General features: G+C 45.6%; 1 protein-coding gene across 1 annotated transcript in view; it reads right to left on the bottom strand.

Annotated features, from left to right (window-relative positions):
- Positions 1–14,696, bottom strand: part of PDE10A (phosphodiesterase 10A) — a gene marked incomplete at its 5' end in the record, with an annotated part of 286,161 nt that overhangs the window by 254,037 nt on the left and 17,428 nt on the right. The window lies entirely within an intron of this gene.

Below are 14,696 nucleotides of genomic sequence, written 5' to 3'. Positions count from 1 at the left end.
CATAAGGATTCGCTCTCCTCTTTCTCCCTCGCCCCGCCCTCTGCTGAATAAGGATTAAGGGCCCTATGTGTGAATGAGACTGAAACTTCTCCAGGCAGATCTCTGAAGCCCTTTCTGTAACTGGACGAACACTGAGCAAAAGCTTCCCACCACCTGCACTGCCCAGGAAGCAGGGCTGAGTAGGGTCGGGGTGCTTATGACAGACATAAGCATATGATCATAAAATCAACCTGATCCATTGAAATATTCATATTGTTTGGGCTTTTTAAAATAGCTACATGGAGATATAATTCACATGCCATATAACTAACTCATTCAAAGTGTACAATTCAGTGGTTTGGGATATACTTTTTCAATTGTGGTAAAAAATATGTAACATAAAACTTGCCATTTTAACCACTTTTAAGTGTACAATTCAATGGCAGTAATTACAGTCACAGTGTCATGCAGCCAGCACCATTATTTTGTTTCAAAACTTTTTCAGGATCCTGAAACACAAACACAGCAGTGGACCTTACCGTGCAAGTAATTGTTCTAATCCCTGGTTAACGGTTCCTCTAGGCACATACCTGTAAGTGGTCACATGGTAATTCTATGTTCAGCTTTTTGAAGACCCCCAGACTATGTTCCCTTATGGCTGCACTGTTTTACATTCCCACCAGCAGTGGGCAAGGGTCCTAACTTCTCCCCACCCTCACCAACATGCATTTTCCATTTTTTTAAATTATAGCTATTGTAGTAGGTGTGGAATGTTTTCTCATTGGGGTTCTGATTTGCATTTCCCTAATGACTAATGATGAGCGTCTTTTCCTGTCCTCATTGACAATTTGGAGAAATATCTATTCAAGTCCTTTGGTCATTTTTTTTTTAAAGATTTTATTTATTTATTTGACAGACAGAGATCACAAGTAGGCAGAGAGGCAGGCAGAGAGAGAGGAGGAAGCAGGCTCCCTGCTGAGCAGAGAGCCCGATGCGGGACTCGATCCCAGGACCCTGGGATCATGACCTGGGCTGAAGGCAGAGGCTTTAATCCACTGAGCCACCCAGGTGCCCCCTTTGGTCATTTTTTTAACTGAGTTGTCCATCTTTTTGTTCTGGAGTTACAGGAGTTCTTTGTATTTTCTGGATACTAAATCTTATCAGGTAAATGATTTCCAAATACGTCCTCCCACTCTGTAGATTGTCTTTTCGCTTCCTCGAAAGTGTTCCCTTTGTACACAAAAGTTCTGAATTTTGAGGAGGTTCAGTTCATCTGCTTCCTCTTCTGCTGCTTGTGCTTTTGGTGTCCTATCTAGAACCCACTGCCCACCCTACTTCTTTATGAAGGAAGTCTTTCCTTTTCATTCTTTGTTCTAGTTCTTACTCTGCGTCACACTCTGAGGACACTCCCGTTCTGACCACCATGACTACATGGCACACACTTACACACGCTTACAGCGTGTAGCATACACTTACAGTGCATATCTGAAAAAGAAAGATTTTTTTCTACCACAGAAAATTCTTGGAGAAATGTGTCCTTGACAATCCTGTCATTTGAGATACAGATAGGAAAAAGGTGAAGTAATCTCTCAAAAACCATGATGACTGCAGCCTAGAAAAAGATCTAAGGCACAGCACGTTTCTACTTCCAGAGAGTGAGTCTTCTCGGTGGAAAGGGTGAAGAATAAGGGAAATCTCGGAGAGACAGAACGAAAGGGACAGCTCTTCCAGAATCAGATAGACTCCTTACTTGCTCTGCGTCCAAAGCTCCGTCTTGCTCTCTGGCAGATCAGTCCAGTGCAATGAATTTAATTTAATTTAATTTTATATAACAAAAAAATAGGTACAGGATCGAGATAACTGGATTTATTGTTTCCCTGTGCAGTGCGTACGAGGCCACTATTTTCTCCTGATCAGACAGAGAGGAAGGTTAATCTCAGCTCAACCACTTGGTATTTCCTGAATGCCGGCGTCACCCTTAACATCGACCTCGGAGTAGGGGTGGAGGCATAAAAAGTCAGTCTTCTTAGCACTGGTTAAGTGAGACGATTTGAACAATAATAAACTTCCTCCCTATTATAAACGTTATGTCACTACATCACTGCAGACTCACTACAGCACGTCAGGATTAAATCATTCCCCATGTTTTTATTACATTATTACATTTACTGTTACAGAATCACAGATAAATAATAACATCACACAATTAATTAAAACCTATGGTAATTACCAAGAGGAAAGAGGGGAGAAAGGAGGCCACACCCCCAAAGCAGTGTGTTTGGCGTCTGAAGTGTCTGTCAGATGTCACATGTCATCTCCCACCTGAGTTTAACAGAAGTAACCTCAGACACGCAGGACTGGAATACAGACAACTGCCACCAAGAGACAGTGCCTAATATTCACGGTGACAGTGACATAGCTGATATGTTTTGAAAAAGGACGGGAAGAGGCTGAGCTAACCGAGGCCGGGAGGAAGACCACGGAAAGTCCGCAGCTTCTGAGCCAAAGGAAATGAGCAGCTCAGGTGGGAGACGAGCGGACGCGGGTCAGGCGAGCAGCGACTCGGCCTGCCTGGAGCGCAGACGCGGCGGGACGGCTCTCCCCAGGAACAGCTTCCCACTCTCATCTTCCCGTCGTCTCCCACTTCAGGGAATCACTGTTTTGAGGATGAGGACCCGAAAGAAAACACGGCTGTGCTCTCAGCCTTACCATCCACGGTGAGGAGAGGGCTCGTCTGCATCACCGGATTTCCAAATTAACTTTGTGATGTCAAATTCAGAGTAAGAACGGAGGGGCGCCTGGGGGGCTCAGCCTGCGAAGCAGCTGCCCTCGGCTCAGGTCATGACCCCAGGGTTCTGGGATTGAGTCTGGCATGGGGCTCCCTGCTCAGCAGGGAGTCTGCTTCTCCCTCTCCCTCTCCCACTCCCCCTGCTTGTGTGTGCTCCCTCTCTCTCTCTGACAAATAAAATCCTTAAAAACAGAAAAACAAATGGACTCAGTCTGACTTTGATCCAAGGACCCTGTTAAATCTCGGTCAGAGAACTTCTGCCCAGATGATGCAAGCCTGTAGGGGAGGCAGGGGCGGCCACAGCTGTCCTTGCACTGGCTGGACACACCAATACTGCCAGTCACTTGGGTGGGAGTGAGTGGCCCTTCGGGCACATAAGCTTGAAACACAAGGAGACCTCAGGGCTCGGGAAAGACTAGCCTCAGACAGACACACTTCAGTCCAACATGCTCAGTCTTCAGTGCGGTCCACCCAGGGGTCCGTCACCCGGGGTCCCTCAGCTTTGCCTGGAGGGGATCACAGTTCTGGACAAAGCACAGAGGGTGTCCTCCCATCTGAGGTCTGCAGGGGAACAGTCACAGCATCCCCACCCCTGTGTGACTGTCAGTCAGCCCACGTGCTGGCACAGATTCACGGCCTCGGCCAGAGCCTCCCAGACTCACTCCCGAGACTGAAGAAAGTCACTGTGTAGCCACACGCGGCCTTCGATCTCGGTCGGACCCTAAGGCTCCAGAAGAAAGCAAACGTCTTTGGTTTATACTGTCCCTGACACACAGCCCAGGAGTGGCCTCTCCGCACTGTGTCCTGCCACATGGACATCTAGATGCCTGGGAACCTCAGGAGCCCCGTGGCTTCTGTGCAGAGGAGGGTCAGCAGGGAGGTGAGGAGGTGACAGCGGAGGGCTGCCTCCTGGGAGCGGAAGGAGAGGATCTGCCTTGGTATCTTCAGAGGCTGGGATCTCCTTAGGAAAGATAAAAAATCTCTACTTAAGGGTCAACTCTTTCTTTATAGGTACAGAAATTGCAGGCTGGAAAAAAACAGAAAATCCCTTTGGAAAAAAGAAAGAATTCAATAATTTAACAAAAGCAACCAACAAACATTTTAAGACCCAGCATTTATGTCTCCAAAGGAAACAGGGAATGGTAGTTTGGAGTGTTGGAGAATAGGAATAATTTAGATTATTTTTATTTTTAAAAATTACTCTTTTCCCAGAACAGACATTTTCTTGTAGCTGTGTATAAAAACTGAATCCTTATCAATTGAATTCAAATGTAAACGGATGAAGGATCTGTTATTTTAAAAAAAAAACTGTTTTATTCTTTTTTAAAAGATTTCATTTATTGATCTGTCAGAGAGAGAGGGCATGAGCAGGTGGACCAGCGGGCAAAGGAAGAGAGAGAAGCAGGATCCCCGCTGAGCAGAGAGCCCGACGTGGGGCTCGATCCCAGGACCCTGAGATCATGACCCGAGCTGAAGGCAGAGGCTTTAACCCACCCAGGCACCCCTTGCTTTTTGTTTTCTAAAATGAATATTCTGAATGGTTCTCAAAGTAGAGATGGCACAGCGGGTGCTGGGCCCCAGCTGGGCCCCGCTCTCCAAGCTCCTGATTCAGCAAATCTGGGGTGGGGCCCAGGGCACTTCCAGAACCTCCCAATCGGGATCGGCTTTGCAGGTGGGGATGTTTGGCTTGTGGTACGGATGTGTCTGCAGCGATGTCCAGGGAAGTTCACGTGTGTTTGTGGAGCACGGTGAGTTGTTACACTGCAGTCATGGTTCGCTAAGAAAGAGCGGGAGTGGTTGGTATAACGAGCCTGGGTTTTCTGGGAGAGAGACCTACGGCTGAACCTCAGTCCTAGATGACCTTGAAACGGGCAGGTCCTCCGATGTAAAGCGGGATATGCACTCCACTGTCAGGACTACTGAATAGTGAGCAGATGAGTCATTCACCTTGTCTGGTCGCCATTAGCAGTGTACACAAAGCCCAGGGAGAAAACAAGGAAACCCACACTCAAAAGAAATGAGACAGTGGGCAAAAAGAAGAGGCAACTAACAGAGCAGGAACAGGGAAAAGACAAAACATAGAACTCAGAAAGTGACACACACTCTACGGATAAGCCAGAAATCTGACTGCAAACTTTCAGCAGTTACGGCAGAAATGCAGACCGCTTGTTCACACGACTCTGTGTCCAGAGAAGAGAAGCAGACTGCTCCTTCCAGAAGAACAGAGCATCCCCTGCTGTCAGGAGGACAAGCACACGGACAGGGCCCACGTGACACGGTCCAGGTGAGCCCACGGGACTCTGGCCTGTCTTAACTCAAGCCTGGATGTGGCCATCACTGCTCTGGGGCACCTCCTGAACGTGGGGGGCTATGACTCCCCCAGGTGCTAAAACAAGACCCACCTGCCTTCATCAGGAGTGGAGAGAGAGGGAAGGGGGCCCTGGGTAGCCAAGTCCCACACCCAGCAGAGCCACCTCACGAGGGCTGAGAAGCAGCGAGGGGCATCCGGGTGAAGGTGGGGGCTGGGGGCAGTCTTCTCCTTAGAAAGGTGTTCAGATGCACTCCAGTGCCGAGATGAGCAGGCCAGTGAGATCCCAAAATAAACTAGTGTTTTGGGTACACATCTAGCCTAGAGAATGGGTTTATAAAAGACATCAGAAGAAGGTAAGCTCCCCAAAGGGATCTTCCTCGTTATAATCTTCCTGAGGAGAACTACTTCTTATTTATCATTTCAGGAGACTGAATGTAGGCACCAATTCAGTCTTGGCATAATCACACCATCACAGATTGGATTTGTCTCCACAGCACAGAGTCAAGTGGGTGTGTGTGTGTGTGTGTGTGTGCACGCGTGTTCACTGTTTTTAGGAAGGAGGGGGAGTTCAATAATATACTGCTTGTTACTCACTGTACACTCGGAGACAGTCCATTACATTGGAGATCAGGTAAGGAAACTTGCAAAAATTCTTAGGTTCGTATCTGTAGACAATTAACTGAGGCAACATCTCGCCACAGCAAGTATCATACCAGATTTTTAATTACAGGATATTCCGATATATTTACAGCTCTTTTAATTTACTCCAAAAGGGATCTATGACAGATCTAAACATTTCTTACCTATGCATTTTGTAAATTTAAGATATCTTTAGTAACCACCTGAGGAATAAATATAAACTAAAAATAAAAGAGATCGGAATATCATATTCTAATATAATAATCACAGATTCTGTTTTCGTAACTGAAAAATGTTACTGTACAATTACAGTAAGCTGCCGGGATGCAGTGTTGCAAAGAGTAAATTCAAAATAACCGGGAGCACCACAAGCTGAGTGTTATCATTGTGTGAGCAGCTCGGTGTAATGCAAGCCATTCCCACGACCTCCAGGATGTCCCCTAGCATTTGTTCTTTATTTTTCCACAAATTCCAAATGCCTAATTCTGTCTGTAGACAGACATTTACATGCGTGTGATGTGTTCACCTAGGTCATATGATGCATCGTATAAAAAGAATCCCTTATTTCTTATCCTTGGGTTGAACGCATCCTGGAAAACAGATCCCATACATTCACCCACACACGCTGTATCATAATAGCAAACATACAAGGAGAGCGTCGGCTCCTTGCAAAGAAAATCCTGACACACGACATACATATACCCTCAAATACGCCCCTCGAAACGAAATTAGGACAATTATTCTGAAGAGCGAAACTGAGGGTGAGAATACAGAAACATAATTTGATAAGTTATATTTGTGGAATCTATAGTCTTGCCACGGATAGAGAGTTATGAGGATTCAACATCAATCATTAAAAAAGCACTTTAATCTTGTTCTAATTTACAGCTCTTTGGAAAATCTTCGCAAGGAAGAATGCCGGCAGAGCAGCCCTTACAGGAAACCTCACATTCCAGACGTTCCACGGGGAGGCTCTGAGCGAATCCCAGGAACAGCAGCTGTCTGTTCCCTGTCTACTTCCCACAGTAAATGCAAAACTCACTATTCAAACTGGGAAATTTGCTACACAGGGAATAATTCTGCAAAAACTGGACAGACTGTTTATGCAGCACATGAACACATTTGTGAAAAATTAATTGGAGGTACAGAAATGAGCCTCCTGCTGACATTGTGCTTGCTTACTCTCATCAGGCATCATTCTACCTACTGTACAAACTTCCTGCCTCCCAAGCCAGCCCCTGGCCCGGCCCCCTCACCTCAGAAGACCAGGAGTCTATGGAGAGGGCATGGCAGTGAGTCAGAACCTCCAGGGGGCTGAGTGACCATCACCAGGTCACCTGACAGCTCAAAACCTATTTTTTAAAGATTACTTATTTTCTTGTTTATTTGAAAGAGAGAGAGAGAGAGAGAGAGAGAGAGAGAGAGCGAGCGAGCGCACGTGCACAAGCAGTGGGAGCGGCAGAGGGAGAGGGAGAAGCAGACTCCCTGCTGAGCAGGGAGCCTGATGCAGGACTTGATGCCAGAACCCTGGGATCATGACCTGAGCTAAGGACAGACTCTTAACTGCCTGAGCCCCGCAGGCGCCCATAAAACCAGCTTTATGTAAAACAGCAGCCTACCTTTAGCAAGATGGCTATGACCACACCTGAGATGAGTAATGTGAAGTCCTCCATAAAAAAAGAAAAGTAACCGCTGATTAAGTATTCAGTGCACTGTCCTACGCACCTATTATTTTGCTAATTTAATCCTCTGAACAAGGCACTGTTCATTCTATCCTACAGATGAGGTTAAGTGCGGCAAAACGAAGTTATGCAACTGATTTCCCGCAGACGAGAGGTGACAGGCCACAGCTGGGGTCCCTGGTGCAGTCCCAGGCCCCAGTCCTTTAACTGCCTGACGCACTGTACCTCGCGTGAGGGGGCAAAGAAGAGGGATGGCCTAAGCAAAACAAACAAACAAAAAAACCCCAAACAGAACAAAACAAAACAAAAAAACCTTTCAAGGCACAGCCCTCTGCCTCCGGCCCAGGCCTCCACCACCCGCCTCAGGCCCAGGCCTGCAAGTTCTGATGTCTACAGCACTCCCCATTCAGGCCTGCCTGGCTGAGATGTTCGCAGATCTTACACGACTGTGAGTGACTGAATGCCCCATCTCCAGAAATGGAGCTTTGTGGTGGGCGGTGGTAACATACACACGCGGGTGTCAGAGTTAGCCACGTCCGCCGTGACGACCCAGTCAACACTCATTAAACACTTCGCGGCGCACGTAAGCCCCACGCAGCAAAACAGCATCGGAGAGACAAAGGCATCATTTCTGACGGCGGGTAAAAGGCTCTGCACCAATGCTACAGATTCCTTCTTATCCCAGGGTGGGCAAATAATGAGCCAGGACAGAGGCGCCCTCCCATACTGACCACGCGCTTCCCGGGCGCGGGCAGGAAATCCTCCCAGATCTGGGCTAAAGCCTTTCCTAAGTCATCACTGACTTCTCCAGGGAATGATATTTACAACAAAGGCAGGGTGCTAAAGCAGAAGGCAAAATCTGGCTCGAATTTCCCTACAGCCAAAAGATAATTTCTAAAAATGTGCCTTCTCTCTACCTCTTGAAGTAAGAAAATGCTTTTTAGCAATTATTCTCCATAATCCTATCTCCCCACAAGGTTTTTATTCCAGTCTGCACCTCCTCATCTTTTCCGTCCAGTACTGGCTCTTAGTAAATGCTGTCAATAACGTCTCCTCTAAAAATGGGTCAGAATTTCCTTACACTGGCTGACAAGGTCCAACTCAAAATGGGTATCTAATCAGACCAAGAGTGAGACCAAGACTGTGTCTTAGGTAAAATGCCTCAGTGTGAAGCCGCCTACTTTTTGCATCCCGCCCCCCCCCCCGCCCCCGCAAAAGAAAACTATTAACCTTTTCTGTTTGGAAACAATTTTTATAATGCAGGACATCCGTCCTTCCCTTTCATTTATAAGCAAGTTACAATTTTGGTTACTTAGGAGTCAAAACCAAATGCAAACAGAAACTAAATGTAAAGGGATTTTAACAAAAAGGAAGGGAGGGAGGGAGGAAGGAAGGGCTCAAGTCATTTTTGTAGCGAAAATCTAGCTTTAAAAGAAAAATAATTTCCTTACACCAATTAACTGCCACTGTTGCACTGCATTCTGAAAGAATGCTCGTAAGCCTTATTCCTGGCTCAGATCAGCTCATCTGTACCAGTGCTTGGGAAAGAACACTTACTCTGTATTTTCTGTTGTTAACATAACTACAAGATAAATGCAAAAATAAAATAAAAAATTTTTAAAGCATGTACTACAAAATCTTAAAACTTGATCATTTAAATATATACCAGTCAAAATTGGTAAAAGTTAAGTTCGTCATCCCAAGGTTAATTCACCCACACGACACCCACACCGTATAATAAGGTATGTATTTAGTTGCCTACCTAGCAATCTAAAATAGAATATGTGAACAACAATGGCAAATTAAGTACTATGCTAAGGGAGAACTAGAGTCTCTGAGTACCCAGAACACACAATTGCCACTCAAACATTATGTAACAAGGAGAACTATTAACTTTTATGTTCCGTGTCCCCCAGATTTTGTAACAATGCCTTAACTGTGCATCACATTTGTCTGAATTTTAGTTTACAAAGCACTTTCACATTCATTATTTCATCTTTATCCTGGCAAAAAAGGTAAGGAAGGGAGGGAGGGAGGGAGGGAAAGAAGAGAGAAGGAAGCCTTAGGATAATAAGAATCCCATTTTACAGAGTAGGGAGAACACTCAGAAATGCAGTGCCTTGCCTGCCATCCACAGCCAGTAGATGGAGAGGCAGACGTCCACGCTATACAGCATTCAAAGTCTGGTCATGGGAGAAGCTCTGACACCATTATAGCACGGACTTGCTGCTATATATGACTTTTCATCCATGACCTTCGTTTGTAAGCTGAAAACTCAGGGACTGATTTTATTTTTACAGGAAGCAGCACCTATGATTGTTCTCAACTGTGGTTTTGAAGACAAAAAGCAAAGGGAGAATGATCCGGGTGGCGTTGGATGAATCATACTTCTTCAAAACACACACCTCACCCTATTTCCCATGAGGCTACAAGAAATGCAGACTTAATGCGAAATTCTTAGACCTCGCAAATGTTTTTAAATTGCCAAGAGATTTTCAAATCACAAAAATTCTGATAGCTTTTATTTACCAGGGTCTTTAATCCCTTAAAAATTGTATACCTTTCTGTTTCTATATTAATATACATATAGTATTAAAGTTTTACACTGTTTTCAAATCACCAATCATAACACACTACTTACTCAGTAAACATATGACACAAGTACATCTATATTACTCTTGGTCTATAAAGAGGGTAGGGGAGTAAACTTTATCACCGCAAGATAAGCCTCTTTGGCTTACAATCATTCTAAACTGGTTATTTTTAAGAAACTGCAACACAAGAAAAGCTCTGAAACCATGGAAAAGTCACCCTATTGTAAGAGACATTTACATGTATAAGGGAAATCTCCATTTGTAAGGGGGTCTCCCTCAGCACCAGGAAGAGGAAGAGGACTTTAAATCTCTAGAAGGCAATGACTTAAATCTGTATAACAATCACACACTTGTTTACTGTGCTTTTCCTGGTCACCTCCCGTGTACCTGGAGTGTATTTTAGGTGACAGCTTCAGCCATTTGGGGGAGTAATTCCGTCTTCCTGGGTCTCTCCCATGTGTACAGGAGGTATATTTATTAACTTTTCATTTTCTCCCATTGATCTGTCTCATGTCAATTCGATACTTAGACCATCTAGATAAACCTTGAAGGGCAGAGGAAAATTTTTTCCTCCCCAACAAGGTTTAAAAGTAAAACTTCCGGGGCGCCTGGGTGGCTCAGTGTGTTAAAGCCTCTGCCTTCAGCTCAGGTCATGATCTCAGGGTCCTGGGATCCAGCTCCACATTGGGCTCTCTGCTCAGCAGGGAGCCTGTTTCCTCCTCTCTCTCTGCCTGCCTCTCTGCCTATTTGTGATCTCTGTCTGTCAAATAAATAAATAAAATCTTAAAAAAAAAAAAAAAAGTAAAACTTCCATGTTACTTTATCAACTAGATTGCCAAACTTAGACAAGCTTCTCCTTAACTCCCAAATGGTAAGAAGAGCAGTTCATTACTTTAGGTCAAAGAAAATGTAAAGAACACAAAAACAAAATAAAAACTAAGGAGAACTTTCATGTCATCATCTGCACCTTCTTCTTAACTGCCAATAACTGCTGTGTCTCTCTTCCACTGCCTGCCTTCTAAGCCTCCTTGTTCAGAAGAGCTGAAACTACACCATATTCTTACGTGTGGAAGGCAGGCACGTACATCAAAGTTTTGATAAACCATGCAAGGGTTTTGCCTAAGATACAGATTTAGATCAACCATAGCTTGTGTAAATAAAGTTTATACATTGTTTATAAAAATTACTGATTGGGGCATCTGGGTGGCTCAGTCAGTTAAGCATCTGCCTTCCATTCAGGTCCTGATCTCAGGGTCCTGGGATGGAGCCATGTCAAGTTCTCTGATCAGCCGGGAGCCTGCGTCTCCCTCTCTTCTCTGTCTGCTGTTCTTCCCACCCCCACTTGTGTTCCCTTCACTCTCTCTCTGTCAAATAAGTAAATAAAATCTTTAAAAAAAAATAGTGATGAAAAGTAGTCTATAAGTTTGCCAGAAAATAATATAATTCACCCCGTAACTACAATAACTTTATATTGGCTGTTACTTTGCCCTGCACCCTACCAGAAAATACTGAGAATGCACACAGACAAAATAACTATCACCCATCCAAGGTCGCTAGTCCTGTTACCACTGTCCACATGGTCAGGAGTATCAACAAGCAGGGCTGTACTTCGTCCAGAGGCTCGTCTGCAGTTCCCTTGTGCAGGGCTCCCAGCTTACCCACAAATGTGGTCATCTGCTTTACCTGACCAGGGGAGATGGATGCCAACACACTGCCTAGGGACAGAGGAGAGGCAAGCTTTTGTGAGCAGCATGGGGACACCCAGCAGTGGGGGACTGATGTTCATGGACTCACAGAGAAAAAAAAAACAAAAAACAAAAAACACCTTAAAAGTTGGAAAAAAGATAAGCAAAACTGAATAACTGTCTTAATTATGATCCAAGCAGCAAATACATTTGTAAGCCTCAAGAGTTCTTTGAAAGGCATTTCCATGCTATAGAAGAACAATAATCACTGCTCAAAGACAGGAAAAATATAAGAAAGGCACCAAACATTTTTGAAAGGTTTCTGTGTAAAACAACTAAAATCATCAGAAGTGAGTGTTTTAAAAGTTACAGTTGAGCAATCTGGAAAACACTCTGGCCCCAGCACAGCCAGATCAGGAGGCAGAGGGAGTCCACCACAAGTGATAATGTGTAAGGGCAGCCAGCATCCACTCTCTCCCTCAGCCCACATCTCCTAGGGCACAGGCAAGGCCCCAGGACAGCACCTCAGTGGGCCCAGTACAGGGCCAAGGTCTTAGGTTCTGGGCCTTACTTTGCTTATGATTTGTCTTCTTTGGCTGTCTTAAGAACCAAATGAGATCATGAATACAAAACAATTTAGAAAATCAATGTCAAGTATGGCTATCCATGGAACCGTCCAGCTCACTGGGCCTGCCGCCCGCACAGCAGCCCAGCAGCACCTGCCTCCTGGACTCCACACCCCCACTTCAGGGCCATGCCCTCTTGCGAACTGGGCTTCCTTTGTTCTCTGTCAGGGAAGCCATCATAAACACACGTGTATGCTTCCTCTGCCCCCTGTGTGGGGAATGCGACATATCGCTTTGACCCTGGGAAGGCAGCAAACCCTGATACCACTGACCCAAGACTCAGGTGCAGGTCCCCACACCTGCTGCTCCCATGCCAGAACACCTTCCCACCCACAGCCCACTCTCCACCAAGTGGCTACACTAGCTGACCAGTCTTTTCCCTCCAACTTGTCCTCAAGGAGCTCATCCCAAATTCCCAGACTGGTTCAGCCACTGCATACACTTGGGTCTAACAGGCTATATGTGCCACCAGACCACAGACTCCCCAGGGTCTTGGACGCCACTGGCCATGCTCCACCACCACATCAACAACAACAGCCCCTCCAAAGCATTCACTGGAGTGAAGTGTGTTCTACTGGGGGAGACAAATGCAAAAACACAGGATTCTAAATAATAAACATAAACCACTAGATATGCATCTGGGGAGAGTGCTCCGTAAAGTGACAGATGAATGGATGGACAGGTGGATGGACAGATAGACGGGTGGATGGATAGATGGGTGGATAGATGGATGGGTAGATGGGTGGATGGGTAAATGGACAGGTGCATAGATTGGTGGATGGAAGGATGGATAGATGGGCAGATGGATGGACAGATGGATGGATGGACAGACAGACGGACAGATAGATGGATGGACAAACAGACTGACGGATGGATGGGTAGATGGGTGGACAGATGGACAGATGGATGGACAGGCAGATGGATAGATGGATGGATGGATGGATGGACGGACAGACACACAGTAGCTCTGCAGTTCCTGGTGAAATACAGTGTCTCATCCACAGAAGCTCTCCTTGCTTTGCTCTGCCTGGATTCTTCCCCAGAGAAGAACCTTCTCAGATTGTGCCCTGGTTTAGTACCCCACATTTACAACAAACCATAGTGAGATTCCCGGTTGGAAAGAGGGAAGCCTTTCTTCTTCGGGAAATGGGAGAAGGGCATGCATGAAAGGGAAAGCAGACAAGCAGAACTAGCAGATTGCTGTCAGACCGGCAGACATTCTCAGGCAAATTCAGGTTTATAAGAGTTGATATGAATGTTGAAGATATAGAAATCAATTTCTCTAAAGTAATCTTTGCCCAATAAACTCTTGAAAGTGGGCACAGCAGTTTGAATAGAGTTGTTAAGGAATTCTCATTTTGAGAAATCCCGTTAAGACGCTCCCTGGTGGCCTAGTGGTTAGGATTCGGCACTCTCCAGAAATCCCGTTAACCTGGAGTCGGCCATGAGTGGAGGGCCTTCCCAGTCACCCACCCTGCCTGCTGAGGTTATCTCTGGCCATCATATGCATGAAGAGAGGCCCCATGGTTTCCCATCTGGCTTCTCCTTCTTTAATGTAACCGCATCATTCATACATTACCCCCGCACATCACTATATGATGATGCACTGTAACACAACATAACACATGGTCAGACATCACACGTACAGCGCACTACACACTCGGTACACCAACCCTGCTAAAGTCTTCCTAACATATCTAAACACTAAGTAGGGCTGCACTACCCAGGTGTTCACTAGGGTCACTAGTCAATACTTCAGGAAAAAAGGAAAGACACAAGTATGCATGTGGCAGGGATTTCTGGAGCAATCGGCCATTCTGAGCAGTACATATCACCTCCATGCACACTATTCTAGTCATTCACAAGGAAGGATACAGCGGTAGCATCTCTTTGAGCCAGGGTGACATACATGCAAAATTTAAAGGGTTCTGCCGGAAGAAAGTCCACATACGTCCTCTGGTTCTCAGAGACAAGTGCATATTTCTACGTGTATCTCTTCATTTCTGCCTCATTCTTTGTAGTGACTTAAGACTTAAGACTATAAGAACCTAAAAAAATGAAAATCACTGATACGAGTTCTAGGTGGAAAGCCCCCAAATTCCTTTTTCATGAAAATGCTGCCCTCGCCACTTCCCACCGAAGTGGAACGGCTGGAAGCAGAGAACCCTGCCCCAGTCCAAACGGGCCACGACACAGCAAAGAGCGAGCAAGGCCCGCAGGTTTGGGGTGGTGGCCACGTTCTCAAACTATGAACGTGACTTCAGCGACAGGGGACTCTTTCTACTGAAATACAGTGCCCTCCTAAAGACCCAAAAGGAAACATTTGTGTTCATCAAAAATAGTAATATTCTTCCAACACAAGGAGGGGCCAGCAAGCTTGAGTCCACTGCCA

Source organism: Martes martes (assembly GCF_963455335.1).
Source record: "Martes martes genome assembly, chromosome: 6".
Lineage (NCBI taxonomy): Eukaryota > Metazoa > Chordata > Mammalia > Carnivora > Mustelidae > Martes > Martes martes.
The sequence above is the reverse complement of the archived record's forward strand: the minus strand, read 5'-3'. Positions and strand labels throughout refer to the sequence as shown.